Source organism: Taudactylus pleione, unplaced genomic scaffold (assembly GCF_031769625.1).
Source record: "Taudactylus pleione unplaced genomic scaffold, aTauple2 ptg000214l, whole genome shotgun sequence".
Taxonomy (NCBI): Eukaryota; Metazoa; Chordata; class Amphibia; order Anura; family Myobatrachidae; genus Taudactylus; species Taudactylus pleione.
Window position 1 is genome coordinate 5,329,985 of NW_028284616.1, and position 15,731 is coordinate 5,345,715.

The window sequence follows — 15,731 nt, forward strand, 5'->3', positions numbered from 1 at the left end:
CTGCCAGTGCTGCACCAGGAGGGGATAGTGTGCCATCTGATGAAGCTGTACCAGCTCCTGCAACATCTTCCATATCAGATGGTGGGGACGCTACAAGCGACACAGCAGACGCACCAGCACCTTCCACATCTGCTGCCAGTGCTGCACCAGGAGGGCATAGTGTGCCATCTGATGAAGCTGTACCAGCTCCTGCAACATTTTCCATATCAGATGGTGAGGACGCTACAAGTGACACAGCAGATGCACCAGCACCTTCCACATCTGCTGCCAGTGCTGCACCAGGAGGGCATAGTGTGCCCTCTGATGAAGCTGTACCAGCTCCTGCAAAATCTTCCATATCAGATCGTGAGGACGCTACAAGCGACACAGCAGATGCACCAGCACCTTCCACATCTGCTGCCAGTGCTGCACCAGGAGGGCATAGTGTGCCATCTGATGAAGCTGTAGCAGCTCCTGCAACATCTTCCATATCAGATGGTGAGGACGCTACAAGTGACACAGCAGATGCACCAGCACCTTCCACATCTGCTGCCAGTGCTGCACCAGGAGGGCATAGTGTGCCATCTGATGAAGCTGTACCAGCTCCTGCAACATCTTCCATATCAGATGGTGAGGACGCTACAAGTGACACAGCATATGTTGCAGCACCTTCCACATCTGCTGCCAGTGCTGCACCAGGAGGGCATAGTGTGCCATCTGATGACGCTGTATCAGCTCCTGCAACTTCTTCCATATCATACGGTGAGGATGCTACAAGCGACATAGCAGATGCACCAGCACCTTCCACATCTGCTGCCAGTGCTGCACCAGGAGGGCATAGTGTGCCATCTGATGAAGCTGTAGCAGCTTCTGCAACATCTTCCATATCATATGGTGAGGATGCTACAAGTGACACAGCAGATGCAGCAGCACCTTCCACATCTGCTGCCAGTGCTGCACCAGGAGGGGATAGTGTGCCATCTGATGAAGCTGTACCAGCTCCTGCAATATCTTCCATATCAGATGGTGGGGACGCTACAAGCGACACAGCAGACGCACCAGCACCTTCCACATCTGCTGCCAGTGCTGCACCAGGAGGGCATAGTGTGCCATCTGATGAAGCTGTACCAGCTCCTGCAACATTTTCCATATCAGATGGTGAGGACGCTACAAGTGACACAGCAGATGCACCAGCACCTTCCACATCTGCTGCCAGTGCTGCACCAGGAGGGCATAGTGTGCCATCTGATGAAGCTGTACCAGCTCCTGCAACATCTTCCATATCAGATCGTGAGGACGCTACAAGCGACACAGCAGATGCACCAGCACCTTCCACATCTGCTGCCAGTGCTGCACCAGGAGGGCATAGTGTTTCATCTGATGAAGCTGTACCTGCTCCTGCAACATTTTCCATATCAGATGGTGAGGACGCTACAAGTGACACAGCAGATGCACCAGCACCTTCCACATCTGCTGCCAGTGCTGCACCAGGAGGGCATAGTGTGCCATCTGATGAAGCTGTACCAGCTCCTGCAACACTTTCCATATCAGATGGTGAGGACGCTACAAGTGACACAGCAGATGCACCAGCACCTTCCACATCTGCTGCCAGTGCTGCACCAGGAGGGCATAGTGTGCCATCTGATGAAGCTGTAGCAGCTCCTGCAACATCTTCCATATCAGATGGTGAGGACGCTACAAGTGACACAGCAGACTCACCAGCACCTTCCACATCTGCCAGTGCTGCACCAGGAGGGCATAGTGTGCCATCTGATGAAGCTGTAGCAGCTCCTGCAACATCTTCCATATCAGATGGTGAGGACGCTACAAGCGACACAGCAGATGCACCAGCACCTTCCACATCTGCTGCCAGTGCTGCACCAGGAGGGTATAGTGTGCCATCTGATGAAGCTGTACCAGCTCCTCCAACATCTTCCATATCAGATGGTGAGGACGCTGCAAACGATACAGCAGATGCACCAGCACATTCCACTTCTGCTGCCAGTGCTGCACCAGGAGGGCATAGTGTACCATCTGATGACGCTGTATCAGCTCCTGCAACATCTTCCATATCATACGGTGAGGATGCTACAAGCGACATAGCAGATGCACCAGCACCTTCCACATCTGCTGCCAGTGCTGCACCAGGAGGGCATAGTGTGCCATCTGATGAAGCTGTAGCAGCTCCTGCAACATCTTCCATATCATATGGTGAGGATGCTACAAGTGACACAGCAGATGCAGCAGCACCTTCCACATCTGCTGCCAGTGCTGCACCAGGAGGGGATAGTGTGCCATCTGATGAAGCTGTACCAGCTCCTGCAACATCTTCCATATCAGATGGTGGGGACGCTACAAGCGACACAGCAGACGCACCAGCACCTTCCACATCTGCTGCCAGTGCTGCACCAGGAGGGCATAGTGTGCCATCTGATGAAGCTGTACCAGCTCCTGCAACATTTTCCATATCAGATGGTGAGGACGCTACAAGTGACACAGCAGATGCACCAGCACCTTCCACATCTGCTGCCAGTGCTGCACCAGGAGGGCATAGTGTGCCATCTGATGAAGCTGTACCAGCTCCTGCAACATCTTCCATATCAGATCGTGAGGACGCTACAAGCGACACAGCAGATGCACCAGCACCTTCCACATCTGCTGCCAGTGCTGCACCAGGAGGGCATAGTGTTTCTTCTGATGAAGCTGTACCAGCTCCTGCAACATTTTCCATATCAGATGGTGAGGACGCTACAAGTGACAGCAGATGCACCAGCACCTTCCACATCTGCTGCCAGTGCTGCACCAGGAGGGCATAGTGTGCCATCTGATGAAGCTGTAGCAGCTCCTGCAACATCTTCCATATCAGATGGTGAGGACGCTACAAGTGACACAGCAGACTCACCAGCACCTTCCACATCTGCTGCCAGTGCTGCACCAGGAGGGCATAGTGTGCCATCTGATGAAGCTGTACCAGCTCCTGCAACATCTTCCATATCAGATGGTGAGGACGCTGCAAGCGACACAGCAGATGCACCAGCACCTTCCACATCTGCTGCCAGTGCTGCACCAGGAGGGCATAGTGTGCCATCTGATGAAGCTGTAGCAGCTCCTGCAACATCTTCCATATCAGATGGTGAGGACGCTACAAGTGACACAGCAGATGCACCAGCACCTTCCACATCTGCTGCCAGTGCTGCACCAGGAGGGCATAGTGTGCCATCTGATGAAGCTGTACCAGCTCCTGCAACATCTTCCATATCAGATGGTGAGGACGCTACAAGTGACACAGCAGATGCACCAGCACCTTCCACATCTGCTGCCAGTGCTGCACCAGGAGGGCATAGTGTGCCATCTGATGAAGCTGTACCAGCTCCTGCAACATTTTCCATATCAGATGGTGAGGATGCTACAAGTGACACAGCAGATGCACCAGCACCTTCCACATCTGCTGCCAGTGCTGCACCAGGAGGGCATAGTGTGCCATCTGATGAAGCTGTACCAGCTCCTGCAACATCTTCCATATCAGATGGTGAGGACGCTACAAGCGACACAGCAGACGCTCCAGCACCTTCCACATCTGCTGCCAGTGCTGCACCAGGAGGGCATAGTGTGCCATCTGATGAAGCTGTACCAGCTCCTACAACATTTTCCATATCAGATGGTGAGGATGCTACAAGTGACACAGCAGATGCAGCAGCACCTTCCACATCTGCTGCCAGTGCTGCACCAGGAGGGCATAGTGTGCCATCTGATGAAGCTGTACCAGCTCCTGCAACATCTTCCATATCAGATGGTGAGGACTCTACAAGCGACACAGCAGACGCACCAGCACCTTCCACATCTGCTGCCAGTGCTTCACCAGGAGGGCATAGTGTGCCATCTGATGAAGCTGTACCAGCTCCTGCAACATTTTCCATATCAGATGGTGAGGGCGCTACAAGTGACACAGCAGATGCAGCAGCACCTTCCACATCTGCTGCCAGTGCTGCACCAGGAGGGCATAGTGTGCCATCTGATGAAGCTGTACCAGCTCCTGCAACATCTTCCATATCAGATGGCGAGGACGCTACAAGTGACACAGCAGACGCACCAGCACCTTCCACATCTGCTGCCAGTGCTGCACCAGGAGGGCATAGTGTGCCATCTGATGAAGCTGTACCAGCTCCTGCAACATCTTCCATATCAGATGGTGAGGACACTACAAGTGACACAGCAGATGCACCAGCACCTTCCACATCTGCTGCCAGTGCTGCACCAGGAGGGTATAGTGTGCCATCTGATGAAGCTGTACCAGCTCCTCCAACATCTTCCATATCAGATGGTGAGGACGCTGCAAGCGATACAGCAGACGCACCAGCACATTCCACATCTGCTGCCAGTGCTGCACCAGGAGGGCATAGTGTGCCATCTGATGACGCTGTATCAGCTCCTGCAACATCTTCCATATCATATGGTGAGGATGCTACAAGCGACATAGCAGATGCACCTGCACCTTCCACATCTGCTTCCAGTACTGCACCAGGAGGGCATAGTGTGCCATCTGATGAAGCTGTAGCAGCTCCTGCAACATCTTCCATATCAGATGGTGAGGACGCTACAAGTGACACAGCAGATGCACCAGCACCTTCCACATCTGCTGCCAGTGCTGCACCAGGAGGGTATAGTGTGCCATCTGATGAAGCTGTACCAGCTCCTCCAACATCTTCCATATCAGATGGTGAGGACGCTGCAAGCGATACAGCAGACGCACCAGCACATTCCACATCTGCTGCCAGTGCTGCACCAGGAGGGCATAGTGTGCCATCTGATGACGCTGTATCAGCTCCTGCAACATCTTCCATATCATATGGTGAGGATGCTACAAGCGACATAGCAGATGCACCAGTACCTTCCACATCTGCTTCCAGTACTGCACCAGGAGGGCATAGTGTGCCATCTGATGACGCTGTACCAGCTCCTGCAGGATCCTCCATCTCAAACAGCGAGGATGCTACAAGCTAAATAACAGATGCACCAGCACATTCCACATCTGCTGCCAGTGCTGCACCTGAATTTGTAACGGCGACAGACTCACCTCCATCTGCTGCTGCCAGTACAATTCCTGATGCCACCAGTACCAGGCAATCAGCTGTTACTGCCCCAGTGAGACCGCAGCCCAGCACCACTGCAAGGCATCTGCCACCTGGGTATGTGGATAGTTTTATCTCTTGTTGCCTGCTTATGATCTGAGAACCTCCTGCTGTCACATCTAGTACAGCAGCATCTGCAGTGCGGGGAGAGCTCACAATTGTCATTTGTCTGTATAAATGTAGGACAGCACCAAGTAGGAATTTTTGGACTCATGTAGATTTGCATGTAAATCATAAGTGTAAAATGTGCCTCCAAAAAGATGCATTGTGCTTACTGTACCCTGCAGAGCAGAGCTGGCTGTAACACAAGATTTGAGCAGTTCTGCAAGTTTAGTATATATACCTGGGTTACTCTAGGATTGAGCAATAGTATATGGATCTGGTTTACGGAGGTGTTAGTAATTAATACTATAGTTCAAAATATATAATTTTATTATAATCAAGTAATATTTATATGGTGCCACAAGCAGCGATAGTATACATCGTACAGACAGCAAATTTCATGATACAAGGTTGATCAAAGAGGACAGTAATAGACAAGTTCACAACTTTAAATATGTACATAATAACTCACAGATGACATAATTTATGTACAACCCGCAAAAGGAGATATTGGCCATGCTTGCAAGAGCTTACATTCTACAGGGGCTATGGGTGGGCACATAGAGGAACAGAGACCTCATACATTGCCTAGGTCATACTGTGCAGCAGCTGCTGAGTACCCACAAGTGATCCCCTCCTGATAAACGAGTCTTTGCTGTAATCAGCATGGGAGGAATTTATGCAGACACAGCCTTATTGTACTATGTTGATGCTCACATACCTCTCCCAGCATCCGTTCTGCTTCTGTAAGTGTAAGGAGTCATAATCACCAATTGTATCCCATCCACCATAGGGACGCATGCGTAATAAATGTTGGTGCACATGTACAGCAGAAAAACCCTCAGTTTGTGAGATAAAAGCTCACATTGTGTTTATGTCCAACTCCTCATGAGCCCCTTTAATAGCAGATTTTGGGTTTTCTATGAAACAGTCCTTAGTCTGTGGCACATTTCAATATAATTTACTAATATAAGTTCAAAGTGACCATAGTTGGGTCACAAAGTGTCCATAAGTTGGTTCCTTGAGTACTGTAACATATATGACCATTATACAATGTTTTTTGTAAGCCATGACATATGTAGACTCATGTTATTGTATCGCCCAGTCCTTTTATTATGAAGACCCATTAACTATGTTTTTTTGCTTCTAGTTGGGAGCTGAGGAGGGATCCTCGTGGTAAATACTTTTATATTGACCACAACACCAAGACCACAACGTGGGATCCGCCTTTACCACCTGGGTAAGTCCCTGAAATAAAATCCAGCTCGGGAACGTGACATGGGGGAGACCCGGGATCCCGAGATTTTGTTGTGTTGCTTCATCCTCCTCTTGCATTTGCATTAAGGGAAATACAGATAAGGTTTTTTTGCATTGGTCCGAGATGAGTTTCAGCATCATATATTTAATAAGGCAAAAAATTACAGCGCTCTTGATCTTGTTTGGGAATAGTCCCTAGCTGCTCCACTAGTAGAGGTATCCCAACCTCTTTGAGGATATGCAATGAAAAAACAGTAGTGGTGTGCTTGGGGCAATTCTAGTGTGCTATCTGTATAAATTATTATGTATGTCTTAGTTAATCAGTAGTGCCAAGATTAACTAAGACATACATAATAATTTATACAGATAACACACTAGAATTGCCCCAGAGCGCACCACTACCTTATATTTAATATTACATGAGTTTGCCACATTCTCTGTCATGTTCCTTGCTCCAATGGCCTCTGCAAGACACGCAGCACGCACACACAAAGGGCGAAATTCAATTGTTTTCATCCCCTATTGCGCCCGACGGAGCTATTCTATTCTTGCTCCTGTCGGGCGCGATCAGCTGCCAAGCGCTACATTTCAGCTCGCAGCCCCTGGGAAATGAGAGCTGAAATGTGCGAAAAGTGACATGTTTGGGCGCCCAAACATCACTTTTCGCGATCGCGGCCAGCACTTTGGTCGGGGTTAGCCGATTTATGCACTTTGGGTGCGATCAGCGTGAAAAGCTGGCACAATTGAATAGCGGCCCGCGATCTCCTGTCACTTTAGACGGGAGATGCGGGCCGCAAAAACAATTGAATTCCGCCCAAAGACTGATATGGTATTTCCTGAGTGCTGCCAGGTGCTAAAAGGCCACCTGTTGGGGAGAAACCTGACCCCACCTCCTTATCTGCCATTATATAGAGACTAGAGAGATAACATTTGGCAATAATAGTGTAGTTTATGGGAACCCTCTTTTATGTACATAGAGAACTATACTGCAGTTAAGCTTCTCAGATGTTTTAATGAGGGTGCTTCAACCGCTCTGGTGAAGCACAGAGAAAGTACAAGATGGTGTCTAGGCCCAGAATTGTTCCTCACCCATCTGTATACATCCTAAACAAAGCAAAACGTGTTTGTCTCTTACAGCCGGAAGAGAAGAGTCACCAGCCATGGACGGCCTTTCTATGTGGACCACAACACCAGGACCACAATATGGACAAAGCCTACCATAGAGTCTGTGCAGCTCCACCAGCGAGACCTCTACTCGGTAACTGAGACCTGTGTTTGTACAGACTTTATCTTTACAGCTGTGTCACATTTATATGGCATTATTACAGCTGTGTCACATTTATATGGCGTTATTACAGCTGTCACATTTATATGGCATTATAATAACTATGTCACATTTATATGGCATTATTACAGTTGTGTCACATTTATATGGCATTATTACAGCTGTGTCACATTTATATGGTATTATTACAGCTGTCACATTTATATGGCATTATAATAACTATGTCACATTTAAATGCCATTATTACAGCTGTGTCACATTTATATGGCGTTATTACAGCTGTGTCACATTTATATGGTATTATTACAGCTGTCACATTTATATGGCATTATAATAACTATGTCACATTTATATGGCATTATTACAGTTGTGTCACATTTATATGGCGTTATTACAGCTGTGTCACATTTATATGGTATTATTACAGCTGTCACATTTATATGGCATTATAATAACTATGTCACATTTATATGGCATTATTACAGTTGTGTCACATTTATATGGCGTTATTACAGCTGTGTCACATTTATATGGTATTATTACAGCTGTCACATTTATATGGCATTATAATAACTATGTCACATTTAAATGCCATTATTACAGCTGTGTCACATTTATATGGCGTTATTACAGCTGTGTCACATTTATATGGTATTATTACAGCTGTCACATTTATATGGCATTATAATAACTATGTCACATTTATATGGCATTATTACAGTTGTGTCACATTTATATGGCATTATTACAGCTGTGTCACATTTATATGACGTTATTACAGCAGTCAGTCCGTGCAGTAATCTCATCTGGAGGTTTGTGTCATATGTGACCGGTCTATATTACACAAGACATATTAGAATTATTGTCACATATAACATGATAAATAAGCACATATATGATTTATAGATCTAATGTATAAGACACATAAATTGTTAGATAACATTACATCAGTGATTTCCTGCATTACGCTCTTGTTGCTGGAAGCGGCCGCCCAGCGTAGTATTGTCACTCACTATGTACATCTGTAACTTTGTGTCTATGTTTAGCATTTCCCTATCTTTCCTCATCATTAGAAATACCCCAATAATCAGCATTACACAAGTACAGGTATCCTACACTAGATGTCACCGCCATAGTCACATATATCCCAGTGTTCCATATTATATACACAAAGTTATATATCATCAGCTGACATCACTATCATCACATATATCGCTGTGTTCCGTATTATATACACAAAGTTATATATCATCAGGTGACATCACCATCATCACATATATCGTTGTGTTCCGTATTATATACACAAAGTTATATATCATCAGGTGACATCACCATCATCACATATATCGCTGTGTTCCATATTATATACACAAAGTTATATATCATCAGGTGACATCACCATCATCACATATATCGCTGTGTTCCGTATTATTTACACAAAGTTATATATCATCAGGTGACATCACCATCATCACATATATCGCTGTGTTCCGTATTATGTACACAAAGTTATATATCATCAGGTGACATCACCATCATCACATATATCGCTGTGTTCTGTATTATATATACACAGCTATTTATCATTAGGTGACATCACCGTCATCATATATAATGCAATATTCCTGCACACTGGAGACACTGGGCTTTATTCAAACTGCACGCAGGTCATGTGACTGCGCCTCTTTACGCAATTGTGAGCAATTATGGGTGATTCACAGTCGTGAGCATCTCAGCTTACAGCTTACTGGGTGTAACTGGCGTGTGTATGTTAGCGGAATTGTGCACCAATCAGAGGAAAACCTACACAGAGATCCGGCTGACATAAGATGCATCTTCTGTGGCAAAGATAGGGCTGACGGCTACTTCCATAAACAGATGGATGGGGATAGAGCTGCCTTATAGGTACAGCCAACTATGAAGATAGGCGGATGCCTGCATTTATTTCCCAACATGAGTCTGCTATAGCAAGCAGGTCCCTGCATATCTCTGCCCACTTGTGACAACAGCTATCTCTGTCTGAGAAGTCCAGAATGTACTGCTCACTGATTCCTATAATAATACTATGTGACTTATACATGGCTTTCTAGGATTTGTAGTTGTGCTTTTGGTATACTGAACCATTATGCACAGAGACATTCAGCAGGTCCATACCCAGGGCTGGTCTATAATTACGCATGGTACGCAGCCGCGTACAGCGCCACCTAGTGGGGGGCGCCCTGGCTGCTACCATGCTACTTTATTATTAAACACAAGGCAGCCAGCAGCTGATCTCTGTGTGGGTCGCGGGTGCCGGGTGCCGGGCAGACTGTGTCACTCACTGTCAAAACTGCCTGCACATCAGCGGCTGTTCCACTGCTCGGCAGACACGCCCCCTTTGCATGGAAGGGGCACTAGCGACACTACAAGTCCCAATGCAGAGAGGCCATTCAGTCCTGCCTCCCCCTTTGCTCGTGTAGCAGGCAGCGTGCTAGCGTGGTCATAGGGTCACGCTGCAGCACTCACAGATTGGTTGCCAGTGACAGTGTAAAGAGGAGCTGGCTCTGGCTGAGGAGCAGCAGCCAGCAACAGAAACCTGGAGATGAGGCGAGTGAGCTGCCTAGGGGTGGACCAGGCAGGAAGGTATGTGAGGAATTTAAGTCACTCACAATTGATCCCAGAGGCTCTCATGCAGAACCCGGATAGTGTCTGTCGGACTGACAGCTGCAGATCATTAAAATGGGCTACTGGTACTGCTCCACGGCTCACTTCACAGAGAGCGTGGTGCCTGATACTCTTCCCACTCTGGTGGCTGTGAGGTCAGACAGAGTTGCGAGCAGCTTATTTATAAAGACCCTGGGTCTCAGGAGGAGAGCACCCTATGGTCACAGTGCAGAGCTCTGCTCCCTGCACTCCACGTAATATCTTCCCTTCTCTCTATATGTATATACTGTGTGTATATATATATATATATATCTGTATGTATATAAATATTTGTATGAATCCCCAGTCTCTGACCCCCCTAAATGTTTGCTGACCCTATTACATATCTTCCTTTGATCCTCAATGATCCTTCTTTTCTCTGTGTGCCCCCAGATTCCTATATATCCTTTGCTTAGCAATTTCAATTACACACAATACAGGAAGCATGGTTGAAGTGGATATGGTGTAAGGCAGTGGTTCCCAAACTCTGTCCTCGTGACCCTAATGGTGCAAGATTTAAGGATATCCATGCTTGACCACAGGTGACTTAATTAGTATCTCAGACAATTTAATTTAACCACCTGTACTCAACTTTGGACATCTCTAAAACCTGAACTGTTGGGGTACCTTGAGGAGCATGTTTGGGAACCTTTGGTGCAAAGGTGCATATCCACTACACGAGAGTGGAACGACTGTATGATTACAACATTGTAATTGTGTAATTGTTCATCACCCTGTGCAGTGGATAATGTGCCCACACTGAATATGTCGCTCAGTGTAGGCACCCTCCCTCAACCCCAGAACATGCACAACCTGTCATTATCGGCAGGTTGGCCTGCATGTTCAGGCGATCACAGATGCCGGCAACGACCAGCGGGAGCACGCGTCGCTGGCCATTTCCGACATTTTACTGTAGATTAATGAACGATTAAATGATAACTATGTCGTAATCATTTAATCGCTCATTTTTCTCGTGTAGTGGATACACGCCTTAAGGATACGCACGTGCACTTTGAGCCCTTAACTAAACCAAATTACCTAAACCACATAGGACAGTCCAACTTAAATGCACAGGTAACTGCATACTGTCTTTAAAACTCAACTGAGTAAAGAGGTCAGAAGAATGTGCGGCCCCCCGCTTTACTTTGGCTGTCCTAGTGCTGATGATCTGTTTCTACAGTGCCATGTGCCATTGCTGCTGCCTACATCATCCCCAGCACATGGACATAATCAGGTGATCTGCAGTGTTTTTTTTTTTAAAGCGGGTAGCACTTTAGCAAATTGAGAATATGGCTTCCCCCAGTGTGAGCCATGAGCTCTTCGTTTCAGTCTGTATATACTGAGTGTCGCCATGAACATGCAAGTGTGTGGGTGGGTATGGTGGTCAATATGGTGCAGTCTGCACAAGAATGGTCACAAGAATGTTCACAGTATTGTAAGTAAGTCACTTGGATGCTCTGTTCTCTATTTTATTCCCTGGTATGTTTCCTGTATTGTATATAGGTCCCTAAAATGCCTCTTGTTGTTGTCACTCTGAACACAATAATGGTCTACTAAGCCTTTTGGTCCTGTCTCCATGACACTACTTTCTGACCTTTCTCCAGGTCCACTTTAAAGGTGGGTACACACAGAGCCGTAACTAGACTTTTTGGTGCCCTGTGCCAGAAAGAGGATTGACGCCCCCACATTCCTCTAATGGGGACATAATGCACCCAAAAAAGGGGACTGGCCTCATGGGGAAGAGATAGGGGAGGTCAGGATATGCTGGGGATGAAGTAAGAGGAAGCTACAAGTGATAATGATAATAAACAGAAATTTGTAAGGGCCAAACAGAGCCCCCTGCCCTGCGGTGCCGTGTGCCATGGCACTGGTCGCACTACTCTAGTTACGGCCTGGGGTTCACACTGGAAAGATATATCTGCAGATCGAGTGATCTTCAGATATATCTGCAGATGATGGTCGTTCATATACACTGAACGACCATCATATGTCTCTTTTTCCATGGGTCCGCTAGCCGGAACGGGGGTAGGTCCGTTCCCTCTCACCGCGGCTGCCACTGCCTGTTTACAGGTGATCGGCTGATCGCCCGTACACACTTGCCGATAGACAGATATGTCTGCAGATATATCTGTCCATCGGCTGTGCAGCACAGCCAATGCGACATGTCTGTGAATGCCGACGTCGTTCATAGACATATCGCTGGTACACACTGGCCGACGGGCAGCAGATATATTGGCCGATCAATTGATCTGCCAATATAACTGTCAGTGCGTACCCATCACGTTTCCTGTCTGTCCCTGGTTCAAAGTCTACAAGGGACTTGCTATCGGCAGTCAATGATTATTATGGTGTACATGGGTTATTTTTTGGTTGTTATTTGATAATGAATGTACAGTATAGTGTTGTCAGTGTCATCTGGTAGCGCACACGGCTTTAACATGATGCATGAAGGGGTGTAAGGAATTATTATGGAAAAATAATTTACCAGATTTTTCTGTCCAGACATTAATTAGAAAGTGTAAGGATTCTAGGTGCTAGTATGGAATTATAAAGTGTTATGCATTAGTATGGAGGTGAAAAGCAGTGTGGGTTGGGACAACTAGTAAACATATATTCTGAAAGTGACAGGTACATTTTAAAAAAAAATACTTTTTTTATATAAATTAGTAAAAATGGTTTAAACAATCCTTCATTTAATAAAAATATTCCACAAATAAAGCATTTTAAAAAAAATATTTTTCTTCTGGATACTGTTAATAAAACAGGCAGAACTGGCACGCTCTTCATAAATACTTATTGTGGATGGTAATCCCCTCAATATATAGGGTAAAGTCAAATCTCGCCCTTTAACCAGCAAAAATTCCCATATAGGCCCTCATTCAGAGCCGTACGCTCTGAGCAGAGCGCACGCTCTGAATGAGGGCCGGGCTCCATTTTCATGGAGCGTCCTCCTGGACGCTCGTATAGCTGTGGGTCACCACCCACAGGCTATACGAGCGTGCATTGTGATGGTCGCGATGGTCGAGACCATCGCGACCATCGAATTTGCGAGCCGGAGCCTGCGGTTGAGGTTTTCAACCGCAAGCTCCGGAGTGATTTTGGCTCTATCAGAGCCAAAATCTCTCCCACTGACATCACTAGTGATGTCAGTGGGCCGGCTTCTGAGGGGAGGCGTTCCTGTGGGAACGCCCCCGTCAGGGAGGCACGCCCCCGGCACGCCCACCAAAGGGGGCGTGCTGTCAATCAACATTGACAGCACGCCCCCTTTGATCGGACACAACGAGCGAAGGACTTTCCTTCGCTCGTCGCGTCTGGCGCATGCGCACGACGGAGCTCCCTCCGTCGTGCGCATGCTCAGTCCATAACATCAACCCACTTGCGAGCGGACAGCCGCTCGCGAGTGGGTCTGAATCAGGCCCATAGTTCCATAAAAAGGGCTCATCTTCCTTTGATAAAATTTCCCCACAGTTTATTTTGTACTTACAACTACTATTTGAGGATGGTTCACTGTTCAAGGGCCAGTGTTATGGTCTGTTCTTGCCCCTAGGCTGAAATTTGCCAGCTAGCCTCTGCTGCTGCAGAAAGTAAAGAGGGGATCTGCAGGTAGTCTACAGTGATAATACTATTTGTTACTCCCCTGGTGCTTTTCCTAGTGATTTCCTGGTCCTGACAGTTATTCCCCTGACCTGAATCTGCCTGTCGCCTTTTCTGCCCATCTGGTTCTGACCCAATCCTGTCTCCATTACGCCGCCACGGCGACTACTCTCACTATCTGCCTTAGTTCCTTCATACTAGGGATGTGCAGGCTCGGATAGGTTCGAGTTTGCACGCCGAGTTCGGATTTTTCCCTCCAAAAAAACGTAACTCAGAAAGAGGCTAAACGTCATCTTGCATGGACAAACATCATCATTCCTGGACAAAGTCCAGAAATGATGATGTTTGTCCATGCAAGATGATATTTATTCTCTTTCTGAGTTCCATTTTTTTGGAGGGAAAAATCCGAACTCGGCGTACAAACTCGAACCTATCCGAGCCTGCACATCCCTACTTCATACCCTCCTGCCCATACATTGGAAGCAAGACAGAGGGTCACGACCTGCGTATTGGGTGCAGTGAAGCCCAAATCCCTCTTCTGGGTATATGCCAACTCCAAGCTTACAGTCAGCATCCACACCATCTCTCCAAGAGTTGTCACAGTGGCAAAAATAAATGTTACACTATGTTACACTATACATTTAGTGTGGGGCATTCAAAGATGTTTTGCTACCTGATTCTGAACTGTACTTCTCTACAGAAGAACATGTATGACCCATCTAGCTGAGGCCACATAGGAATCGGCACACTACTGACATGCTGCACTTCAGCCAAGTATTCTGCATAGAAAATATAAATGGAATGTTTTATAATACCACTAATTACTTTTCCATTTCATCTGTGACCTTAGGACACCTGGCAGTTTTCAATGGAGCCAAGACCATTGGCGTTACTTGTGCCAGGTAATCATTATTAAGGTATTGTTACAATGATATTATACATCAGCATGTTATGAAGCTGGAGGACACAATGGTATGTGCTGCAGGGGAAGAGCAGACTGTGATGGGAGAGGTGCATTAGGCAGGGTGTATGAAGGCGTTCTGCTGTCTGTCTATGTCTCACTAGGACTGAGATACTAATCTGATTATATATAACTCTGCAGTCTAACGCATTGCCGAACAACACCAACATTAATGTGTCAAGACGGACAATATTTGAGGACTCCTTCCATCAGGTAACCTCTTCTTCTCTGATAAGTTGGGTAGCAATAGTAGGGGGCTCCAGTGCCAGGACCCACCCTCCATTATCTGAGTGTAATGCTTCCATCCTCTGTGAGCTATGCCTGGGCCTAGCCCACCAGTAACAAGGACAGTGTTAGTGGTACATAGTGTATAGTGGTACATAGTATAGAATATGGTGTATAGTGGTACATAGTATAGAATGTGGTGTACAGAGGTATATAGTAAAGAATATGGTGTAAAGCTGTATAGTGGTACATAGTATAGAATGTGGTGTATAGTGGTACATAGTATATGTAATGTGGTTCCCAATAGAAAATGTGTGTTTCGCCCATAAGCAGTGATTTCCTCGCTCTCCCCTCCAGGCCTTATTCCAGGTAGCCACATCGCCAAGGGCTTCTCTATACAATTCTACAAACGGATGCTGGGGAAGAAGCTCACCATCGCAGACCTGGAGGCCATTGACCCTCAGTCCAGGGCCGTAGCTAGGGTAGTGCGGCCAGTGCCATCGCACAGGGCACCACG

At 46.8% G+C, this 15,731-nt stretch overlaps 1 long non-coding RNA gene and 1 pseudogene across 3 annotated transcripts in view; both read left to right on the forward strand.

Moving 5' to 3' along the window:
* Positions 1-15,731, forward strand: part of LOC148517541 (NEDD4-like E3 ubiquitin-protein ligase WWP1) — a 50,127-nt pseudogene that overhangs the window by 30,206 nt on the left and 4,190 nt on the right. The window lies entirely within an intron of this gene.
* Positions 6,058-15,650, forward strand: LOC148517542 (uncharacterized). Of its 2 annotated transcripts, XR_015879272.1 has the most exons (5): positions 6,058-6,450; positions 7,605-7,725; positions 14,879-14,930; positions 15,131-15,202; positions 15,572-15,650. It is a non-coding gene; the product is annotated as an uncharacterized LOC148517542 (long non-coding RNA). The 2 variants fall into 2 exon arrangements; XR_015879271.1 differs by having other exon boundaries at positions 15,131-15,620.